We start from the raw sequence: 23,664 nt of genomic DNA, 5'->3' as shown, positions 1-23,664 counted from the left end.
ATATAGTATTTAATTATTTCACAACAATTTAAAATTTTTAAGAATACAAAAACACTTTTACATTATTAATTATATTACCAACAACCCAGTAAACACTGAGCATCAGCAACAAAGGTAAATGCAATATAACATAATTACCATATATTGCATTTGAGTGAGAAATTATAACGTAGATGTATAATATAACTGATCGGTGTTTACTGGGAATGTACGCTTCTGAAAATACTCTTTTTTATTTTTATATAGTTATAGAAGGGAAGAAAAAAATTATTTTATAGAAATTTATGACAGTGAGAAACAAAGGAAAGGTATCTTACATCTTACATCGTGGAAGTACCTAAAGATTAAAGGAGGGACTGATATATGGGTCGATAACGGACAGGTCGAATTTCCCAACCGTGACCTTTTTCCTTTCGCTATATCAACATTGAATTCCCATTTACGAGGGACGCCACAAAAATCTCGAAAATTTTTCGGCAAATTATAAAGAGGTCTCTAGGCGAGTCGTGTATCGTTTAGGTTTGGATTCTCTGCCTTCAAGAGGGTCAAGTTACGAAAGCGAAGAAAGATTCCCTCGCGAAACACATCTTCATATCTTTACAAACAGTACGATGTTTTACAACCTAACTAATAAATCATAACACGATGTAATTTTATGCCCTTGTAATCGTATTTGAAGTGCTATTAGTAATCATCAGCGTTGCTTGGTAGGCGACACACTTGTAGGGCGTGCAGCTATTTTATGAGAATGATTGTGGATGTAAATGGGTTAACGACGGAGAACTATTAGGTTGCAACACACGTTGTTATTTTCGTTGATAACTCGAAATACATGTATATGTGAGATACAGTTGTTCGATCATTATATAAATTAAACAAATTTTGAGTATCGGTACATTTTTTAAAGTTATTATTAGTTCTTTTATTACCACTATCGATCGTGTTCACTATTCAGGTGAATTACTTATTGTTGGTATTGGATTAACTCTGAAATGCGCAATTTTTCGTAGCATTCTGAGTTTTTAAATAAATAATGACTACTTAAGAAATCTTAAAAAAATTCTTCTTTATTAATTTAAAAAAAGTAATTAAAAAATTGTTTACTAATTTTTTTTGTTGCGACACCTATAGCAGACAATCGATGAAGTTCATGCAGAGAAAGCCCTTTACAGATGTGCAAAGCGCTTTTCAATTCAAACTTCATATGGAAGAGTACACGGAGCATTGAAAAGTCGCTTTACATATATGCAAAGCTGCGCATGTACAGGTTAAATTAACCCTTTTTTCCGTGTGTAATATCATGACCTATATATTTAGATATTCATATTTGGACATATCTAATTCAAATGTGAAGAAAACGTCGTTTGTTAATTGAAATTCTGATTTTTAGCCTCCAGCGTGAGAAAAACTGCAATATGTAGTATAGTAACTTCGATACTTTATTTTTTTACTCTGAATTTTTTGCACTGTGCAAAGAAAATAAAATTGGGGTAAAATATATAAAAAAAATATAAAATATAAAAAATAATAAAGAAATAATATAATTTAAACAAATAAATAACAAATAATTTGTATTTTTTGCCTCCATATGTATTGGATATAAAAAATTAAAAGTCAAATATATGGTAATATTGTGCAGAGACGGATGCAACTATATTAGTCTACTTTCATTATTACAACGTTCTATTTTTCATTACAACAGTTTAATCGATAACTATCAAGAAATTTGGAAATTTCAAAAAATGTACGATCTGAAAATCTTTAAAACTGCAATTAATCAACAAGTCGTCAATTATTTGGCCGAAATTCAAAAACGCAAGAAATTTGTCTCCGAGCGCGTGAAAGAGAAGAAATATAACCGTGATATCTCTCGGTATTCGCGCACCAAACATCGCAACGGAAGAATAAGCGATAGCTATAATTCAACGCGGTCTCCACCGGTCACCGCCGCGCCCGCGCCGGTCCAGTTCATGTAATCACAATACGGATGAAAACTCGCCGTTTGATATAACGGATTGCCAGGAGTTCAGTGGATAGCCGAATTTCTGAATGATCAAAACATTCTGTCAACTACAGTGCACAAATCACTTGGTTCGTGAAAGATGTTGCCACTATATTGTGTATTTTATAATAGATAAGAAATATATGGGAATATCGAACAGAATGTAAATGCAGATATGAAATTAAGAGGACCGTCCAATTTAATCTTAATTGAATTTTTATAATATGAATAATGCATGATCGAATTTTTAACTCATTGAATCTGTCGCGCGATTCTGCAGTCTGTTGTTCTCGTTCTAAATAAAAGATATCTATCTCGATATCTATATATATTCTGAGTTAAAAATTACGATCAATGCGAAGAACGTAGGAATTGACTTTAAAATGTTCAATCAAAAATGTTAGACAAGACGCGTATGTATATATATATATGCACAAAGGAAGCTGAGTGTCTTTCACCGAAGAGGTATTATGTTCGTCTCTTCCGTTCGCGAATGTTTGGGGGAAGATTTTCTAGCTCGAAATCGCGTGACGCCATTCGCATCGTCGGTTCAATCGAATTTCTCGGAGAAGCTCGGAGAATTGTATTTTCTCTCGTACAGAACGAAATACCATATACAAGTTAGATTTACGCTGCGCGGAGTAACTTCAAGAGGATTATTCCGCAATATGGAAAGATAAGCGATTTTATCCGTATGTTTCCACGATTCTCACGTGCTCATGGATGATATAAAAAAACTTGATGTTTTTATATTTATTTATATTTAGTAAGATCTGATTCAACTCTTTCTATCTTTAATATATCAATCATTTTTATCTAATATCTATTTAATACTTGCACATTTTAATAATTGTGCTAAATAAAAAAATTAATTAATACCATTCTTGAATTATACTCCGCGTTGAAAGCTTTAACTTCGATTTTTTAAATATCATAAAACTAATAATAATAATAATAATAATTAGTGCATGCAGAAATAATTTAATACGAATAAACAAATAATTTTATGCTCTATGTAGCTCTTGTGTAAGTCATTTATTTTAAAGAATTGTCCGCTAAAACAAGCTATCTACGGAATATAAACAGTAGTTAGATCTTTTCGACATATATAACCTTCTCCGTCGGTCGATTCCAACTTCTGCACATCACTATATACATATATATTGCACGTGTCAATATATGGGCATGACTGCAGCACGATAGAACGTTTGCATAGATATCGTTCGCTTAGATTCGTCGATTAATCAATTTTATGAGGCGCATATCTAAGACGCGACTATAGTACAAGAGACCTGGCGAATAATTTTTTCGCAGTGAGCCACGAGTTCAATCTTTTTAATGAGACGTTCCAGGAATTTCTCCAGGGGGTTGTCAAAATTAAAGTTTCTTTCTCTCATATCCGGTTCTTAAATGACTAAATCAAATTGGTGCCCGCGATTCTCGGGATCCGTAAATCTCGTTTGTTTTTACAGAATGCAGCAGTTTTTCGTCGAGAATCGACTATAAATATGCGGCCAGACGATTCTGGCGATCGTGATCGCGCTATTCGTACAATAAACGAGAAGATGAAGGATGAACCGTTCGTCACCGTAGGCGGATGCAGAGCATTACTTTAACGACGTCTGAGTAGCTCGCCCCTTAAATCAACGCGGCGACGGTAGTAAGACAAGAAACAATCACGAAGCGCTGTGATCTCATTTAGAAAAATATTTCCTTATTCGTTAAACGGACTCCTAATTTATACAATTTTATCAATTGCTTGCAACCGTATTTCTTTGCATTTTTTTTATTGAACATTGCTCAATTGAAAAACTCATTTCTAAATCTTCAATTTATTCTTAAATCCATATTTAACGAGAGATTCTAAAGATGAAGACTATGTATTATAGATAGTAAATTTTACTTCAGATATTAGCGTCGTGTAAAAATCAATCTGCCGATAATGGCATCGAACTTTGGGCAATTTGCGTCACTCGTGCGTGATGTCGGCGTTTCAATAATGAAGCCAAAGGCAATCTGCGGTGAAGTGAAGCTTGTTAAAACACTCGCGAACGCGTTAATTACATTTCTTTCGATGGCGGCGCGCAAATCAACGATCACTCATTTCAATTACTTGCTAGAATGCCAAATTTTCAAGGTTTAACCACGTTGCTACCTTTGTGGACCTTTTTCGAACGACATCCTTCCAATACGATCACGTCGCTTGTGTTTACGTATTTTTTTTTATACGACTCGTCTGTAAAACGCTACTGGCAATATTTATCTCGACCTTTGGTTATTTGACTGTTATCTCTGCAATATGTACACGATGCTTCAACGTTTCTGGGCGGTTAAATTAAAGTTTGCAGGGGAAACTGATTGCTCATCTCAAACGGAAATTTACCCAAAAATTCATGAAACCCTTTATATATTGAAGTATAATTCAGTTAAAATAAGGTTAAAATATTGAAATATTTTTGACAAAATATAGCATATAATAAAAAGATTCGTTTTTCAATGTTAGCCTTAAAACAAATTTAGATATTTATTAAAGTAATAAATATATAAGGATCAACAACATTTTTAAGATTGTTTTTCTGTTCTTGATCAATAAATACTTTTAACGTATCTTATCAATCTTATAATTTTATTAATTTTACAGCAATTTACTTTATTTGTATTTCTTATCTCAAGAAAATTCTTACTTGTGTAATACTCTGTATCCAAATCTTTAAAAAAATTCTTGCATCAGTTGTATCTCTCTTACCTTTCATCTCTTAATTTAGGACTGTCAACGCGACAGCGATGGATTTCAGGGCACAAGATAAATAATTGCTTTTCCCAAATGACGTGTACCGTGATGAATATATGTATATATAGCCAGGAGACGCCAAGATATTAAATTTCATGAATTGTGTAACATGGGGTTTCGTGTATGTTCTACAAGTAGGACAAGACATTGGTGAATTGGCTACTTACTACGCCTTTCCAAAAGCACTGACAATAGATAAGACTTGTTTCACATAGCTTGCCGTAAAAGATATTATGCGATACGCGTGAAACCGGTCTCTTTATATAAAGATGCAAGCAAATGCTGATACAATTAATTTTCTGATATAGATACTTAAGTCATTTTTAATTTATCTTTTATAATTTTTTAATCAAGTTTTTTTATAGATCTCGTTAACTCGTCAACTTTTTCACGACACATATGCAATTGACGTAATATATATGTCATATATTTTTATTGACTAATAAAATTCTCTATTTTTGCTCAGTTTTTAAATATTTTTATATTGTTCTTGTCTCAGCAGTAGAATGGTAAAATAGTGTATTATTGTCCGTGTAAATGCTCGAAATTATTATTTATCCGATTATTGTCGAATTATTGCTTAAATTTAAAATTAGCTAACAATAAGATTTTTTCGTGGCTTAAAATAATTAGCCGCTGCTGAAGAATGCTGATAGCTGGTACACTTTAGTAGAAAAAGTTTTGCTATTAAGACAATCTATAGTTGCATCCGCATGAAAAGTGATTGTGTCGTAAGTCATAAAAGCGCCAGTCACAGTATATATGTATATATGTATATATGTTATTGAGAAAGTTAAGAGGCTTTCAACATGTCCTGCATACGGTGACACTTATTTCCCCTAGGATAATATTGGAGCACCGTGACAGAGGGAAGAGTCTGATACTCGTCCATCATGCGGCAAGGCTTTCAAGCTTCGCCAGATGACAAACTTTGTAATTTAAGGCAGCTCCGGAATGTATACACGTAGCTAAAAACTTGAATCGATAGTGAACGATGAAAAACTGTCAATTGCAACGTGTAAAAATTTTTCGTCGAGTTTTCGACGAAAAAGAATCTCGATCTTTTTTCTTCTTTGCTTAGTTTCGATGAATTTGGCAAGATATACGTTCGAGGAAATTCGAGGAAATAAATTTGCGTTCTCCGTAGACTAGAACGGGAGAAATCAATAGAATCGCTCTACTAGGGTGTTTTTAAAAAAACAAATTTTTTATTTTTGTTGAAATTTGATAACAGTTACTATTTGACGCAACTTTTTCATTTTTATCATATCAAATATCTCGAGGATATTTAAAGCCTAAAATTTAAGTTTGCACAAAACTAATTGAAAAGAGATAACGATTTTTAAATGTACTAAGTTAAAGTTAAATTTACTATTAAATGCTAAGACGATAGCATCGTTTAAGTATAAATTGAAAAGTTTGCTCGAAAAGGAGTCGTCTATTCGGAAGTTTTGGCTGATAAGCAATGTAATTTTTTAAAGGTCTATAGTCTGTATATGCATGATTGAACATGACGCAATATTTCAGCGACCGCGGTACATTATTTACGCGAAAGTTTAACTTTTGTATATCCGCGACAACGGAAACTACTCAAGAATGGCGGCCGAAGCTGCCGAAGTTGCATGCAATTTTCGCATGCAATAAATCGCAAATGTTTTTCTAAACTTTGACAATCACTGTTCATTGGGGCAATACATAGGGCGTCTAATCACCGTTGATTTGAGAACACAATTAAAATCAATTTTGCGAAAATCTTATACAATATTGTTATCGTCATTAATATACTTTATTATTAGTCAATTATTAGTTATGGTTTTTCAACCTTTAACGTTAAGCATTTTGATAATTAAATGTCTGAAAGTTTCGTTATTGTTGAAGCCTCTTGATTAAATTGAATTGTAAGAAACTAAGATGCCTTTACAAACATATATTTACCATGATTAAATTTATGATTAAATTCTATATTGAATTATCACGGAGGATAAATAAGTTTCATTAATTGAGCAGTTCAATAATTTTAATAGATGCACATGGACTGTTATGAAATAATTTATGAAAAGTTTTTTATTTATTATCTACTGATTCTGGAACATCATGTGTACATGATTGCGCGCACGTAGAATCACACTTTATACAGCAAGCTGTGTCTTCGTGAATCATCGATTCAACCAGCCAAAGTGGAGCCAGAAGCCAGACATTCGGGTGCCAACGGCGAAATCTATAAGTAGTACCAGCAACCGACCTTTTTCTCTATTCCGATCGTAAGGGGTTTTAACCCGCGGTGCACATGGATAAACTATAAAATGCGAACGATGTTTATAATCCCGCGAGTGTTTATAATCCCGCCGAATTTATTGATAAGGTCTATTTATGCGACTGGTTAAATGCTATAAACGGTTTAAACATCTAAATTCACTATTTTTAATATTTCACATCGAATACAGGGAAAATTGAGGTTTAGCAAATGTGGTTCTGAATTATAAAAATGCGAAATGTGGATTGAAAGAAATCAACTTTATTGCTACATATCGAAATATTAATAACTTTTACATTGAAAATTTTACATTATTTGTTAAATTATAGATACACCATTGTGTGCGCTCTTATAAATATATTTATAAGAGCGCACACAATGGTGTATCTATAATATACGTCGTTGACTTTTTAGATCTTTGACCTGAATTTGTAATATGCTTAAGAGAACAAGCGCTTCCATCTCCTTCACGCTTCCAATTCCTTTACCAGGTTCAGTAAAAAATTATGTGAGAGATTTTATGCGATTGATGTTTCTTTCGCGGCAGGTATACTCGCAACGTGTTCCTCGTCGGAATACCGATCGTATCCCGATGTTTTCTCCTCCGCGAAACTTCGCATTTTTCCACTCGGCTCATTCACATTTTTCTAGAGTGAGAACGGCATTCTTCATCCGCACGATTTCCATACGTGTCGTATGTCTTACGTCTACTGCCATTCCATCTTCTGCGAAGGAAACATTATAAATATAAGGTCTTTTTAAGCACCGTTATTCTTATTTAGTGGATTATAATGGCAATAAAATATAATAGTATAAGAATTAGAGAAAATTATATTATTTATATTGCTTTTATCAATATAAAGAAAAATATCAAATTATTAAGAAATTTAACTGCTAAGAAATTTGACGTTAAAAACTACATTATTTTATTTCACACTTTGTTTTTCTCTATTTTACGGTTATTACTTAAGTCCTGGTCTACAATAAGTGCTTTAAGTCCTGAGCTGTAAGAAATTGAAAACCAATCACAGTGGAATGTGAGGAAAATACTCGACTAATTGGTCAATTTCTTACGGCTTAAAGCTTAAATACTCTTAAAGGTTGTAAACCAGCACTAATGTTCAATAAGATATTAAATTATCTTAAATTAACATCTCTAAAAAAATTTAATGACTCCTTTCTCACTAACTCACAAAGAAAATCTATAACAGTTTTATGCGAAACGCATGAGACATTTTATATCTGTTTAAATATTTTTACATGCATTGTACTTCCTCATTTTGAACAGATAAAACTTTTCTAGCTTTTTTTACAAGATGTGACAGAGGCTCTGAATACCCACGTTTCAAAGTTCAACCTCTATGTTCAGCCTCTGCTCCACAAGAATTTTCTTCATCTAAGAAGGGTCGCGAATGAATTTTTTTCTCCTTTATAATCACACAAAAGCGCAAGTGTGTCAAAAGGAACTGTTTATTGTACAGGAAGAACGTGGTGTCTCATTTTGTCCTCGAAGATATAAAAATGCAAAGCTTTCACAGTGGCTTTGTATACATTTAAATTACGAATTTACATTTTGCATGTAAAACATGTAAATCAACAGGCATATGTAAAATATATATATGCAAACAATTTTATACCTTCATACGTATGTCCTATCGATAGATTATACGTTGTTATTATTATACGTATATGTAATTATATACGGATATCTCACACAAGATAATTCATAATATCTTTAAATTTGTTAAACGTTTGCATAAATTTAGAGTACGAGTTAATTCAATACGTATATGTAATTACACATGAATATTCCATATAAAATATTTCATAACACCTTTAAATTTGTTAAACGTTTGCATAAATTTATAGTATTTATTTACGAGTTAATTCAATATGGATGACTAATTGTAAGTTGTACACGTATGTAGAGACAATATATTAGAAAAACATTTCTCACAGTAATTGTAAAAATATCTGATGTCCAAGATGACGTTTTTTTTCTATTTGATTTATTTTCGAAGGGAGAATGTGTGTGATGGATGTTAGGCATCGAGATGAAATTTTTTGTACGCGTCTTCCGCGTCTATCCTTTTTGCCGGGGATGAGAATGAAGAGATATTAAGCCATATTTTATTCAGATGAGGGTCATCAATGTCGTGCCATCTGCAGTTACGCAGACGGAACGTCTATATAGGATGCATCCACGTGAAATCGAAACAACCGTCGTGTCGCTTTTGTACAGGGCTGGCTTTAACAAAGTGAAAATGGCTTGAAAAAAAGAAACTGCAGAATATCTTTGTATACGTACATTCTATTTCTATTCTCGTGTGAAATATATTTTAAATACTTTAGTAATAAAAATATTATATTTTTTAAAGAAATATATCAAGTACTTTTCACGAAAAAAATTAATTTATCCGTAACGGAATTAGATCCTTAGATCGTTGAAAAAATGTTTTTATTTTAATACGAATTTTTATTTTTTAACCGCTTTATCTAAAAGCTGAAGATTCAACAGGAAATTGACGCAGAATGTAAACATTAATAAACATGAAAAAACAAATTTAGATAGAAAGGTTAGGGTATCGGTTAGGGTTATGATAAAGGGTATATCAGAAATTTGTTTGCTTGGGTCGATAGAAAGTTTTAAAGCCGACCCTGGCTTTCATCCATATCAAGAAAGTGAACAATAGTGAGAGGAGGGATAAAAGCTAGCTTAATAGCACTATTGCGTTCTCGGCAAAGTGGTATCAATTACATTTATCGTAACCAGAGTATGTAACTTATTTTTTGATGCCAAGGCCTTTAGTGTAATAGTAAAGGAGAATGATAATTCAGCTTTTGAAACGCATTTAATTGTTTTTTCAAGATTATTGCAATTGTGATTGTTTTAATTAATATCTTTCTAAGTTAAAATAAAAGTTACCGGCCAATAACGCGCAACAAAATTGTTAAAATTCAAAAAGATATATTGTTACAAACATTGCTAAAATGGGACGTTTCAGCAACACCTTTTTTCGGCAATATCTTTCTAAGTTACTTCGTAGTAGTAAAAGTCCAAGTCTTGTTCTTATTACTCATCCTTTAATTAAATTGGAATATTTTTTTTTTATTTAAATAACAATTGTATATAAAAATATATTAATATCGTTTTATTGATAATTATAGATATTCCCTCTCATTATCTATATGAGCTTTTATTATAATATATCAGTGCCATACATACATTACAATACATACTTTTCTATTTTGTATTGTATTTTTTTTGTTTAATAAACGCGGTTTATTTCCAAGGTACAAACTATAAATAGCACATCTGCTAAATCAATATCTTATTTTACATATCGCATTGATAAGAGAAAGAAAGATTCGACATTTTATCATTTATCCTCTGTCGAGTCCTGTTTCAGGTTTCAAATCGGAAAACGTATTTACGTGTTCTCGCATAAGAACTCGATGAATCGGGTCTTTATAAGATAATCTGACGAAAATAATCGAGGAATAGAGTACAGTATTGAAATTGACCGCCGCGACAGATGCGTCTCCGAGGTGCCATGCATTCTCGCCCATGCACGGCATATCAATCACAGCTTCACCGATATATGATAACGAGAACTTTCTCCAGTCCCGCGAGTCCTTTGCCCTTTCCCTCTCGGAGCCTTCGGGCGACGATGAGGTAACACGATAATGCGATACTGCGTACGATAGATTACTATCGACTCGTGGAACGTATAACGAAGCGAAATCAATACTCGATTTCACGACTTGCTCGTAAATAGTTTCGCACATTTTGTAACACATTCTGTTACACTCTGTAACATTCTGTTACATTCTATAACACTAAAACCGTTCTCGTGGTGATCCGATGCGGTTTTAATATCACCGGCTTTCGTTGACGACAAGTTATTTGATGGCCGTGAGTTCATCAGCTCTCATTAAATACTTGATCAATGCGCGGAGTCGCTTTTATCCCCTCGCTCCTTTCGCCCAACCACTTTCCCGGCAATAACTTAGTTAAATATGAGCATCAGGAAATGCTCGTTACGGACCCACTTACGAACTCGGCTGAGTTATGTCTCTGGCGTGGGTTCTCTAATTATGCTCTCGTCCAGAAATTTCTTCGGACTTTTTGTTAACTTAAGTTCATTTTAAACGATTCTATTCACAATAGAATTCCAAACAGAATACTATTCCTCAGTTCTTGTACCTGTAACATAAAACACTATACGCAAAGAATCAAAACGTATGTATATAGATAAATGTGCAAAATAATAGTACCGGCTGAAAAAATGAAGAATTTTCTATGCATATATTAAACTATGCATATATTAAACTGTGCATATATTAAAATAGGTTTATGTAATATATGTAAAAGAGATACATATAGCTAATAAGATTATAAATAGTATTTTATCAGGACTTGTGTGAATCGTTTATAGACAATTTTTATATTTTAAAAGGCGTTCTCGTATTTGTTTTGTCTAAAGTTTTCTTTCAACTCTGATTTTACCTGTTCAGGCACTATAATGTTTGTTAATGTAGAGTTGATAATTTCTCTTTAATCAATAAAGAGACACAGATCATTGTTAGTATACGTACCTTTCAATTTCTTTATCTAGAACGATGTCTAAATAAGATATTTATTCAATTGCTTTATACTTGAAGATATAATGACTAAAATTTATACTTAATGTATAATTAGGTATACTAACGAGCGAGTCGAGGAACGCTTGGATTCTGCCACACCCGGGAGGGTAAAAAAGATTAACTACCTTTCTGCAAGTTCACGGCCATTAATTATGCACGTAAATTATTTGTGTTCTACAGTTCTGTTTACTTGAACACGAAAACCTTTCATTAAATTTTGATGAAAACAGCAAGTTTATAAAAGACATAGTTCAGAGCGAGTAATAAAAATGTTCTACCATAATAACATTCCAGATATAGCTTTTGAAAAGGTATTGTAATTACGGTAATTTTTAATGAGTGATTTGTAGCTGTACGCTGACAATTTATAATAAATACTGATAATAACAATATTTATTATCACAAAATGAGAAAGTCAAAACGTCAGAAGGGTTGAGCAAAAAAGGTTGTTACAAGTTAAATATTTGTTATTATTAATTAAAATGTTGCAAGTAAATATAACAATATTAATAGATATTGGCGGCGTAAAATCCTAGAAATTTGTTGAAAGTATTAATCACATATTTGTATATTGAAAAATTAAGCTTTCTACAAGGCTTATTTTCTTTCTATCTACACGAAAAATTCTCTAATAACGTCGATCACCCTGGAGTTTGATCGAAAAACGAAACAGGCTCCGCGTAACATGCGACGAGTGTTCCGAATAAATTGAGAGTATTATCAGAAACCGATCAGGGTTAAATCGAGTGTGTCATTCGGCGAGCAAGCAAGCAATCGATTAGCATGCCCGCACGAGTTTTATCACAAATTCTTTCCCTCTCGATCATCAGGCTATCGGTAGTAGGGCGTAATCGATTTGATTGTACGAGGGGAAGTTGAAATACCTTTGCGAAGATATAGTGATCTTTCTGGTGTTAACTCGATCCCTTGCTGATTCGCATTATTTATCTCGCGTAACGTTTTCCACAGAATAAACACGTTGTATATAAAGAGACCGTATAGAAACGTTTGTTTTCACCGAGTGAATAGTCTTGTTTATATATAAATATAAATCGACATTTCCGTCCAAAAACATTGTTAAACGGAAAATTATAAATCAAAACGTTAAATGTATTGCAAAGATACAATGTATTGCATTTAAATCTCTTTTGTAATCCTACCATCCTTAGGCTCAAACTTACAGAGTTTTCATAAAATTTACGCCAAGTTGTATCGATCGACAAAGCAATTAATATTAATTTGGGATTATCATTTGCAGAAAAATTCAAAGATATATTCCTTGATTTGATTGTAAATGGCAATTGGGAGGAGAAATTGCATTCCAGTAATTACTTGGCCTAGATAATCTAGATGTAGTAAACACAATTGGGAGACTGTGAGTTATCTGATTAAAATATTTAGAATTACCTCTATAGATTTCATTGATAAGCACGAGTAGTTGGCTGGTTATTAATTAACTTAAATTGTAATTCGTCGCGACAATTAATATTCGAAGTTTCGATATTACATTAATTAAACCTGATTGCTAGTCAAGTGAGTTTTGTAATCGATGCGATTTTGATCGCTCTAGTTGTTAATTTCATTAGTTGATTAAATTAATTCCCTCATATCTGTTGTAAACTTTATAAACAGGTATGCAACATAATCGCGTAGTACTACGTTGCTACAGCGTTGCACTAATTAAATCTTGGAGCAGAAATTAATTCACTGAATCGCACAAGTTGTCAGCACATTCCTGTAAATACTAGTTGAAGTATTTTCTCACTAACAGCTCGAGAATCTTTAGGGAAATCTCTGAATACAAAATACATCAAATACGAATTTAACATCACGGATGTAAAATTGCAAACGCACAAATATAAATTTTATGCACGCGAAATGGAAAAATACTAATTTATATATGCAGAATAATGCACATGATTGCATACAATAAGCGTAGCGTTTTACGCGCAAAGATACATTAATGACAAAATTATTAAAATTTTATGTGGAACTTATAAATATGCGAGATAAAATTACACGTGAAACAGCTGTTTTATTAACGTTTTCTTTTATAATATTTGCCGTGAATAGCATCAGAATAGCGCGTGTGCATAGCAAATGAAAAATGTCATCTACCAGTTCTAACACGCCATCTAACACGCCAGTCGGCGTGTGTAACTTTCTGCTGTCAGTAGAATAGATCTGTTTAAAGCCGGACTTGGTAGATGCAATTAAAGTGAGACCACTGTGCCTGTGTAAGCGCGTTTCAAGCCCGTGCAAAATAGGGAACGCGACCGGGAGACCGTCGTCGCGCCGGTGGAACTTCACAATCAATTTATGTTTGTTTACTACGATGCTGGTCGCATTGCGGGGCGGATAAAGTAACATACAGAGCAATCCAAAAGCGTGTATCCTCTGGTTAAGAACATTCTTCATCGAATAGTGCAAAAACTCGTACTTTAAAAAGTGCATCTTTTTTATTATCATTCTTTTAAACTTTATTTATATTTAACTTAATACTAAATGCAGAATACTTATAACTTGTATCTAAGTGGAGGAATAGATTGTTAAAAGTATGGTACATACTTATACTTTTTTATTAAATATATATATATTTTTTAAATCTTATTAATAAAATCAGAACTTTAATAATTTTATTAATAAAGTAGCCAAACCTTTTTTTATTAAAGAAGATATCTCTTTTCACTAGTAGCTTATGGAAATTTAAATAATTTTAAGACGTTACATGCACACAACAAATGATTATGGAAAGAAATAATAGTGTTAAATATTATTTAAGGCTTAATGTACAGCCACTCGGATTTGTTCGCATTGAAGTCAACATAGTTATATGATTATTGATATTTACGTCCTTATTTTAGTTAAAAAAAATATATATAGGTATATATTTACACTTGCTTGCACTCTCTAATTTAAAAAAATTGCGCGGATGAGATTGTTTGCTCACAAAATTATTATCTCAAAGCGACAGAAATCTTGCTCTATTTTACTTTGCTTATTTCTTGTTGAATCTTGCGGAATGCGGTGTAATTTTGGTTTGTCTAAGAGAAATCGAGCAAATTGACGAAGTGGAGTTTATAATGACAGTAGATTGAGTAATGCTAATAGATTGAGTATATATGTACTTGTACACTATATTCGAATCACATTGAAGTGGAATTGTGGTCGAACGTCGCGTTGTACTAACTTTCTCACCACACGTAAGTAACATCGAGGCAGACAGGGTGTTTGGAATAACTATAGCACGAAACTGTTAAATTGACCAAGTTGAATGCGTTCACCTCGAGCTCACTCCGATTAGATTAAAGTCTGCCGTGTGCGCATGTACGATTTAATATATTTTTTAATTCACTCGACGACTAAGGATTAGTCGGCGTTGCGCGACGAATAACTTCGATATGATAATCAGCCCAATGTTATAATTTGTTTACAAACTGACTGCCAATAATATGCATCATTTGCGTGTTCTCGAAACACTGGACCGGTAGAAGTTAATTTAGAAATAGAAACATCCAAAGTTAATTATGTCAATCTCAATACAATTTGTTAAACTATTCAAAAATATGACAAATTAATATGAAAAATACATTAAACTTTAAAATACCTTAAGATTTTTTTCTGCAGCATAATAATATCAAATTTCTTTTATATTATATTTTTTTAGATATTATGTTTTCTGAAATTACATGTTTTTAAAATCAATGTACGTGTGAAATAAGACAGTTAATTTTCTGACACGATTTGACGATGATATAGAATTCTATGTTGTCGAGAGATTCGTGATACGCATCGTTTATGAAATTCCGCTTTTCTCGGGTAAATTCTCCGCATGTTGAATCCAAACAAAGTTTAGTTGCTTGATGAGCAGTCTCAGTTTGGAAGTTGACAATGCAATGTCTACGTAGCTATTGCATAACACAATGTATTTCGTAATGAAATATCCCCTTAACTGCATAAACAGCTTTTCGACAAGATGTCTCGGAATTACCGGCAATTATTCTAATTCCTAATTTAGATTTTTTTATTAAATTGTATTATTTTTTTCTAAATAGAATGTCGGCTAATTAAAAAGTTTTGTGGGACTATTCTGCAATTTTTTAACGTACGTTAAAGTGTGACGATTTTTAATTAATTTATAACAACGAATTCATAATTATTGTGTGTAATGTGCATGTGTGTGTATATATCTATAACTAAAAATATTTATATTTTTAAAATAATTAAAAATTGAAATAATAATTAGCTCCTTTCTTATTGAAATCCATCTGAAAATTAACGTAATTTTTAATCTGACTTTTTTACTGTTTTCGGATATTTAATGCATCTTTAATTTACACAAATTGTCAAAATTACTCCATTCGTAAGATATTAATTTTAGAATATTTTGCACGTTTTCAGTTTAAAAGGCGTAAAAGTTCCTTTTATGCATACGATATTACTCTATAAAATCGCGTCTGGCGTCAATCATCGAATATAACGCCCTCCTACTGGATGTCAGCTTTTATCAGCAACTTCAATGACAAATCGCTCACGAGATGGATTATCTTCGCGACAGTATATTGGATGTAATGCATTTCTCATCTCTCCAATTGAGTTTTAAGCAAGTAAAGCACTTCCGTCGTAGCATAATTACATTTAGTTGTCTCGGCGAAGCATCGTGCAACTAATCACGTTACATAATCGGTACACCGTGTATACAATCCGAATTACCATGCATGGAATCAATATTGTGTTTTACATAGTAAACGTAACAACAAAATTTGTGCGGATTGTAACAATTGTTATATACATATATCACCATGAGACGGACTGAGACTCTAAACTCATCAAGATTCGTGTAACAGTAGCAAACATCAAATACTAATTAAACTTTTTTTTAATAAAAACAGTAATAGAACCCACTTTAATATCGCAGTAATTCAGTTCGTCACCATACTTGTATGAAATATTTACGATATCGTCTGTCATTTTAAATATTGTGTCGTTTTTCCGTTAATGAGTTCGCAAATTGATTCCGACAGTAATTTGTAAAATTAAAATTACAGATTTTATTTGTCGAATAGCGTCATTTTAGCGCCATTGCATGCGCTGCTTCCGTATCTACAACAATGTCGCTAACTTTTGCCACCTTTATATTTCAGTTGTGCAAAGTTTCGCCGAGACGCTTCACAATTTTCGAGAAATTAGTTTCTCGATTGCGTTTATTATACGTGTCCCGCAGAAAACTTTCCCGGGATGAAGAAAAAAGAAGCGTCGTGAGCGATTTCCTCTGGGAAGTATATTCACTAGCCGTTTTCAGCATTTATCATAAAACTGGCTTATTATGCGCGCGTTGCACGCGAAAGTATAGACAAATACTTTAACGTAAAATGCTGGAGGATATGTGGGAGGACACTGATTATAAAACTTTAAAAATAGAATAGGAATTAAATTAAAATAGAGTTACTTAATAAAAAGAATAATACTTTTTTAAAATAATAATTAAAAAATAAGCATAATTTATATATATATATATATATATATATATATATATATATATATATATATATAATGACATGAAGAATAAGTGAAATGAAATAGAAAATACCCCAAGTATATTATAGATAAATCGATTATTTAAATATTAATTCTATTATTTAAATATCTATTATTTAAATATTTATTAAATGAATAAAGGAATAATTTTTTTTTAACAGCGAACAAACAAACTACGTTATAGAGGAAAAAGTATAAAACGCTATCGTGACTATTTGCAAGGTATTATTAGGTACGATAAAATTTTAAAGGGACTTTTACGAAGAGAATTGGTTTTATAATCCTAGGATTTCAAAGACTGATTTCTGATGCACATGAAAGTAGAATAGACGGTAAAATTTATGAAGATTTATACATCGAGAAGTTAAAAAGAACGCCACCGTCAACTTTTAGCGAATGCACCGAAATCAGCTGCAGTATAATGATAACAATGTCATCAGTCGCTTTTGCTTTCCATTTAACACGGGGCTATATCACGCTCTGGATCCGGATTTATCCTTTCGGGCATCATTATTGGAATAACGCGGTCACAAAATGACTCCAATTTACGGTACATTTTTTTTCACGTCGCATTTTTTAACAAGCGCGACTGCAACGGGAGAATGGACTGAGATCTGGGTGGCGGCCAATATAAGCGAGAATAAATTCAGCGACAGTCGACCATGTATGCGACGAAAAAATAAATCGCGAGTGCGATTCGCGACGTTTGCTAATTTTACATGCTGGCGCCGGAATGTCCGTCAATTTGTAGCCACGAGCTCGGTAAAAAAATAACCGCGGTGCAGGAAAGGAACTTTTTCCTTCGACGAAACTACATAAAATTGCATTGTTTCGACATTTTTAAAATAAAAGTTAAAATTGATGCATCTCAACTATTTTTCCACAGTTTTGAAAATTGTAGAGAATAACTTTTTAAGCCAGATAACACATGATTCATTTTTATACGTTAAACTTTTGGTTGGAGTTAGCATTTTCCGAATCAGACTTTTGTGAGAGGTATTATTAATTCTCACAATTTTTATCGCAATTTTATTTGCAATTTCTATCTGATTTGACATTGAAAATATTAATATATTAGTCTTAAAATTTTTTAATTGAAATCTTAGCTAAAAACTTTCTCAATAAATACGAATCAAGACTCTCTCAGGTGGTGTAACATTTTATCATTGCAAGTTAATTATTTTTCCACCATCGCGCAATGTATGAATTGAGCGTTCTAACTAGCGTGAAAATATAAAATTTGCAATTAACAATTAGAGGCACAAGAAATTAACAATTAAAAGCTTTGACAATAAAACGCGATTGATAGTGCGTAAATTGCATCGATTTGATCATACGTTATATCAATCTTTAATAACTAATAGGATACATAATTATAGATAATCAATATAGAACTTTATGCTTAACATTTAAGAATTAAATTGTCTTGAAGAACGTAAATAGAAAATGAAAAACCTATCTTTTACTCGATATTAATAAACTTTAGCAGAAATAATATCTGCCATGTATATAATTATAATTATCTGAAATAATCAGGGAAAAACGGAAATTTCATAAATAAAATTCTCTAGGGAAACTTTGAAGATTTAAACTTTGTCTTCTGTTAAGGAGATCAACATTAGAAACGGTATGTCACATAAGAAGTCTAAGAAACACGTATAAATATATGTAGGCAAGTACTATTTTGGAATATTGCGAATATTTGAAATATTCGACATCCTATAGAGTCCTTGAGAGATCACAAACTCACGTAGCTATGTAAGAAATGTATATGTATACAAGTACCATTCTCGAGTATTCGACACATTCCTGAAGAAAGTAATAACAAGTGTGTGTGTATGTGTGTATATGTGTATGTGTACAATCGAAGCTTATTACGCGCAGCTGCCTATTTCGTACAGTTTCGGTCTAGAGCTCGACCTGAAAAGACGTGAATGTGTTAGCATCGCTCAAATTTCGTGACGATCGATTAGTCTCTTATTCTTTGTAATTTTTATCTTCTAAGATTTAGCTTTTACGGTTTTATTGTCCACTATTCGACAGACTTTATCCGATTAACGTTTGAATCCGCTATTTGCTATTAGATGCTTTATTTTGACGTCGAGAAAACAGTGTGAGGTATCTCTCTTCGCAGCATAGCGAGAGATCGCGAGAAATCTGTTTTCTAACCGCGCGTATCTCCAAAGTAGCCGAAAGCCTGACACGCGATCGCGTGAAGGAGCGACCTGTACGAGAAATTTTGAGAGGAGCGTTTTATTCTGAAGAAGGCGACGTCGGATCACTTGACACATTTACTTCGTCAACCACCCATCAGGTAGGAATAAACAAATGGCCCAGTTTCGAGTCAGGGAGTGGGTTGTCGTAAGGGGAAGCGAAAGTGGATGCTAAGAGCGCCCGCTTTGTTGCCCTGATCTTTGCGGCCCTCTCCCTGAAAGCCCTGAAGAAAGACCTATGGCTTCAAGCTCTTCGTCGTAAATAAGATTCTCGCCCGGCGATTTTATCCCCGAGATTGTGAAACATACAATCTGATAAATTAATGCAGAACATGTGGAAAAGAGCATGTAATTACGTCAAGTAACCCGCGTTATGTGACCGCGTTACGATCGCTGGGCTCAGAAAAAAGAATCAGTTTCTATTTACAAGACGATTATTTGAACGGTCCGTAAACGGCTTTATCTACTTTTATTTCCGTCATAATCTCCGAATGTATTTACTTGAATATAACTGCGAGAGTTTTATAATAAGCGAGTATAAGGGAGAACAATATTTTTCGTAATTATACTTTTTAATCAATGCCGAAGCAATTTACTTAAACTGTTCAGTAATGCTATGCTTAATATATTTACCTTTTGGTCAGGAGGCAGTTGAAAGTCCTGAAACGAGACACCAGTGAATTCGTAAATAATTATAATATCAAAAACAGAAACAATATAACAATAATAATAAGTGAAACACGGCCGTTATAATATTACAATCAATTTAGATTTAAAGGAAACGCCAATTCGGTCAGGACTGGACTTTGGTATAGCTCAATAATAATTGCGTACATTTGCTAAGGCGAAGAATTTTACGCAAATATTATTAGACTACAAAATTTTGTCTTGATCGAATTAGTGTTTCCTCTAAATTGATATAACTTATTGTTAACGTACTTTTTCTTTTCTTAAATAAGCATATTTTTGTACCAATTTTGTCCGATCCAATTAATCGCGAAGCCTGGGAGATCTCCCGAACGAAGAACAATTAGCTCGATCGGTGAATCCAATTGCTATATTATCCTCGCCAATATCCCGTCGTGTAAAATGTACGCGTTTCCTCGGTTTTAAATTGACGAACTCACGCGACTCGGTCAAGATTTCCAATACACACTGAAACGTATATTGGATACAAAGTAAGATTTCACTATTAAAAGGCTTTGTATAACATTATTCACACTTACATTTTTTATATATTATTGCATTGCTTTGCATGCCACAGAAGCCATATACTTTTATCATATTTTCAAATGGCTTATATTATAAATATATGCTATATAAATTAAGTAAATTTTGTTTGTTTGTTGTAAAAACTTTCAACTTTTGTTGATTTTCGACGTTTAAAATTGCATCTTCAAAATTATCCAAATCTCTATTTTTTTTTATTTTACTTCTATTAATTTTTAGTATCTTTTTTGTTGGTATCTTTTTTCTAATTCCTAATTTTTCATTGAATTTTTGGCCGATCCAATTAATCGCGAAGTCTGGGAGATCTCCCGAACGAAGAACAATTAGCTCGATCGGTGAAATGTTAGCTCAAAACTTTGTCAATAAATACGAATCAAGACTCTCTCAGGTTAAGTGGTGTAACATTTTATCATTGCAAGTTAATTATTTTTCCACCATCGCGCAATGTATGAATTGGGCGTTCTAACTATAGCGTGAAAATATAAAATTCGCAATGCGTGGTGATCATAAATAACCGCGCGGACGTTTACACCGCCTGTAAGATGGTAGGAATGGGATTTATAGATTTCCCACTTACTCATTTCTGTTACTTCCAACCTGGAAGTAATAAAATAACTAGCGTATGATGACCGTTACCTGTCGTTGCCATTGCAATAAATTTCCGCGATTTCTTCGGGGCGTTTTTAGTCCATTATATATTCAACGAACGTGCCCGGATGTCATCTCGGTGTAGAAAGCACCTACCATTGACTTCGTAACACTGTTATAGTGCTTTAGAATGCATTTGTATGCACTTGGTGTGCCGTGGGAAATGGAAAAGGAAGACTGCGTGTATCTATAATGATTTTTCAGTAACTTTCCGTGTATTGACTATTAAAAACAGCTAGTACTTTAAACGAGTACCGCGTCTAGAATCTTCGTAGAAAGAGAATCTGCGAAAATTATTAAATTACGCTTAAATATAAATTACGTGGGATTCGATATTCAAAATAATATTGCATTTGCAATATTACACAGATTATACATAAAAAAGTAATTTAAATCTATTGATATTCATTATTAATTATCTTTTATGATAAACGTGCTATGTAGTATTCGAGGATTGAAAAGTATAATTGCAGGCATTACGCCATAACAAATTTCTGCCGCCGAGTTAGTAGTTTAAGCCATTAGCACTTTAAACTGCATTTGCATGCAGCTGACGCGAGAAATTGAGAAGTAAGACAAGCTGTGTACCTATGACAATTTCTGTAAAGAAACTCGCTCTGTGTATTGAATGTTAAAATGGTAACGAGAGAACATTTAGAACTTTATTCTATAGAATTCTGAGCTACAATATTTTTAGCAACATTGTACAAGTTACTAATAAGATACTTTAATTCTCTAAGAACAGATTTACGATATGAATTCGTTTTTTAGCATACAATTTTTTCTGACAGTTGATTAAACAAAAATAATTAAGCTCAATTTTTTAAGTTTTTTAGATCGTGTTTTCAAATGCAATTCTTTCCCACGGATTTCATGGTACGGCAATTTTCATTCGCGGCTGCCACGAGTTCGAATTAGCTCGACCAACGTGAAACACATTGCTTAAGAGTCCTGTTTCTCTCTCATTGTTGACCTTTGGGAGATCGCGAGAGATTCTCCGAAGCAATTTTATCCGAGATCTCGATTAACTCTCCAATTATCCGTGAACCGTCCAATAATCCGGGTGAACGTCCGATTGGGTTTACCGGAATGCCTCGTCTCAACGGTGACAAAAAAATACGGATGAAATTTTAGGCACGAGGCAATCTTACAAAAAAAGAAAATCTTACAAAACTTTTATTACTTATATATACCTATAAAGTTATAGAGTGTAATAAGATTTCTCTTTAAGTAATCAAAATTTAGTAAGATTTTCTCCTGTTCCTATTTTACTTTAATCCTATTTTTAGTTTAATCCTAATTTCTTTTATTTATTAATCTTAATTTATTGATACAGAAAAGAAATGTTATTTTACTGACGGCATTAAATAATCTCTTTTAGAGCATAACAATTTTCTTTTGAAATTTACAGATAATGCATTGTAATTGCAAATGTCAAAGAGCGTCCTATTCCGCACCCATAATGGGTTATTACAACTCCTTTAAAATTGCAAATTCTTCAGAAAACTTTCAAATGAATTTTTCCCATCAGGTTGTTTTAATGATTTTGTTGTACTAACGTATATAAGTCGACGATGCGTCATAATGAAGTCTCCTTCACCGTGAAAGCGGGAATCGGACAAAAGGTGGATCATCTGCTACACCGAAAAGTAATTAATCTTCTGTGTGCATTGACATTTGCGCAAAACAAAAAAAGGCAGAAAAATAGAAAAGAAAGAGAATCCCGTGTTTTCGATCACACGGACCACATACTTCGAACGAGCATTGTTATGCTGCGATTCATTCTTTCGGCTGTCCGCGACCTCCGTTTTGAACGACCGCATTTTATCGTTACAAAAGGTTGCTTTCGCTACGCGTTCTACGTTCCATTAACTGCAGGAGTACATAAATCTTTCATGAAAACCAATTACATGGAGTTGTAGAATTTATTGTCTCTTGCGCCTTGATGGCGATTAGTAATCAATATAGATTTAAAATTCGCGCAGAATCGCATTGCACGAATCGGATGATTACTAAAAGAAAAATATTACGTTGATGCTTCAATCTCCGTAGAATAATAATTTTCCAGCACTATCCTGGTTCTGTGGAAAAACACTTGACCGCGATAGAAATCATTCGTGATCAGTACCTGACCGGTAATCGCTATCAAAATTAAAAAAAGAGACGTTTGTAAAAAAATAAGTGTCTTTTAACATAAGAATGATAAATAGCTAGATGATAATATAAACTAAAAAGTTATTTAATGTGTTGTTTATGAGGATATAATCTTATTATTTAACTATATATTATACTATATTTCATTATTATTATATGTGCTTATAATAATGAAAGTTCTACTGTG

At 32.8% G+C, this 23,664-nt stretch overlaps 1 protein-coding gene across 2 annotated transcripts in view; it reads left to right on the top strand.

The window, feature by feature from the left end:
• LOC139821120 (uncharacterized) overlaps nucleotides 1-23,664 on the top strand; it is a 69,222-nt gene that overhangs the window by 12,059 nt on the left and 33,499 nt on the right. The window contains exon 1 of one of the 2 annotated variants that reach the window (XM_071791914.1): nucleotides 19,148-19,546. The exons of the other annotated variant lie outside the window; for it this stretch is intronic. The gene's annotated coding sequence lies outside the window, so the exon portion shown is untranslated. Of the gene's footprint in view, nucleotides 1-19,147; nucleotides 19,547-23,664 lie in introns of those variants that run through there. 2 annotated transcript variants of the gene reach the window in all.

The sequence above is a fragment of the Temnothorax longispinosus genome, chromosome 1 (genome assembly GCF_030848805.1).
Source record: "Temnothorax longispinosus isolate EJ_2023e chromosome 1, Tlon_JGU_v1, whole genome shotgun sequence".
Taxonomy (NCBI): Eukaryota; Metazoa; Arthropoda; class Insecta; order Hymenoptera; family Formicidae; genus Temnothorax; species Temnothorax longispinosus.
This window is presented reverse-complemented; position numbering and strand designations above follow the sequence as displayed.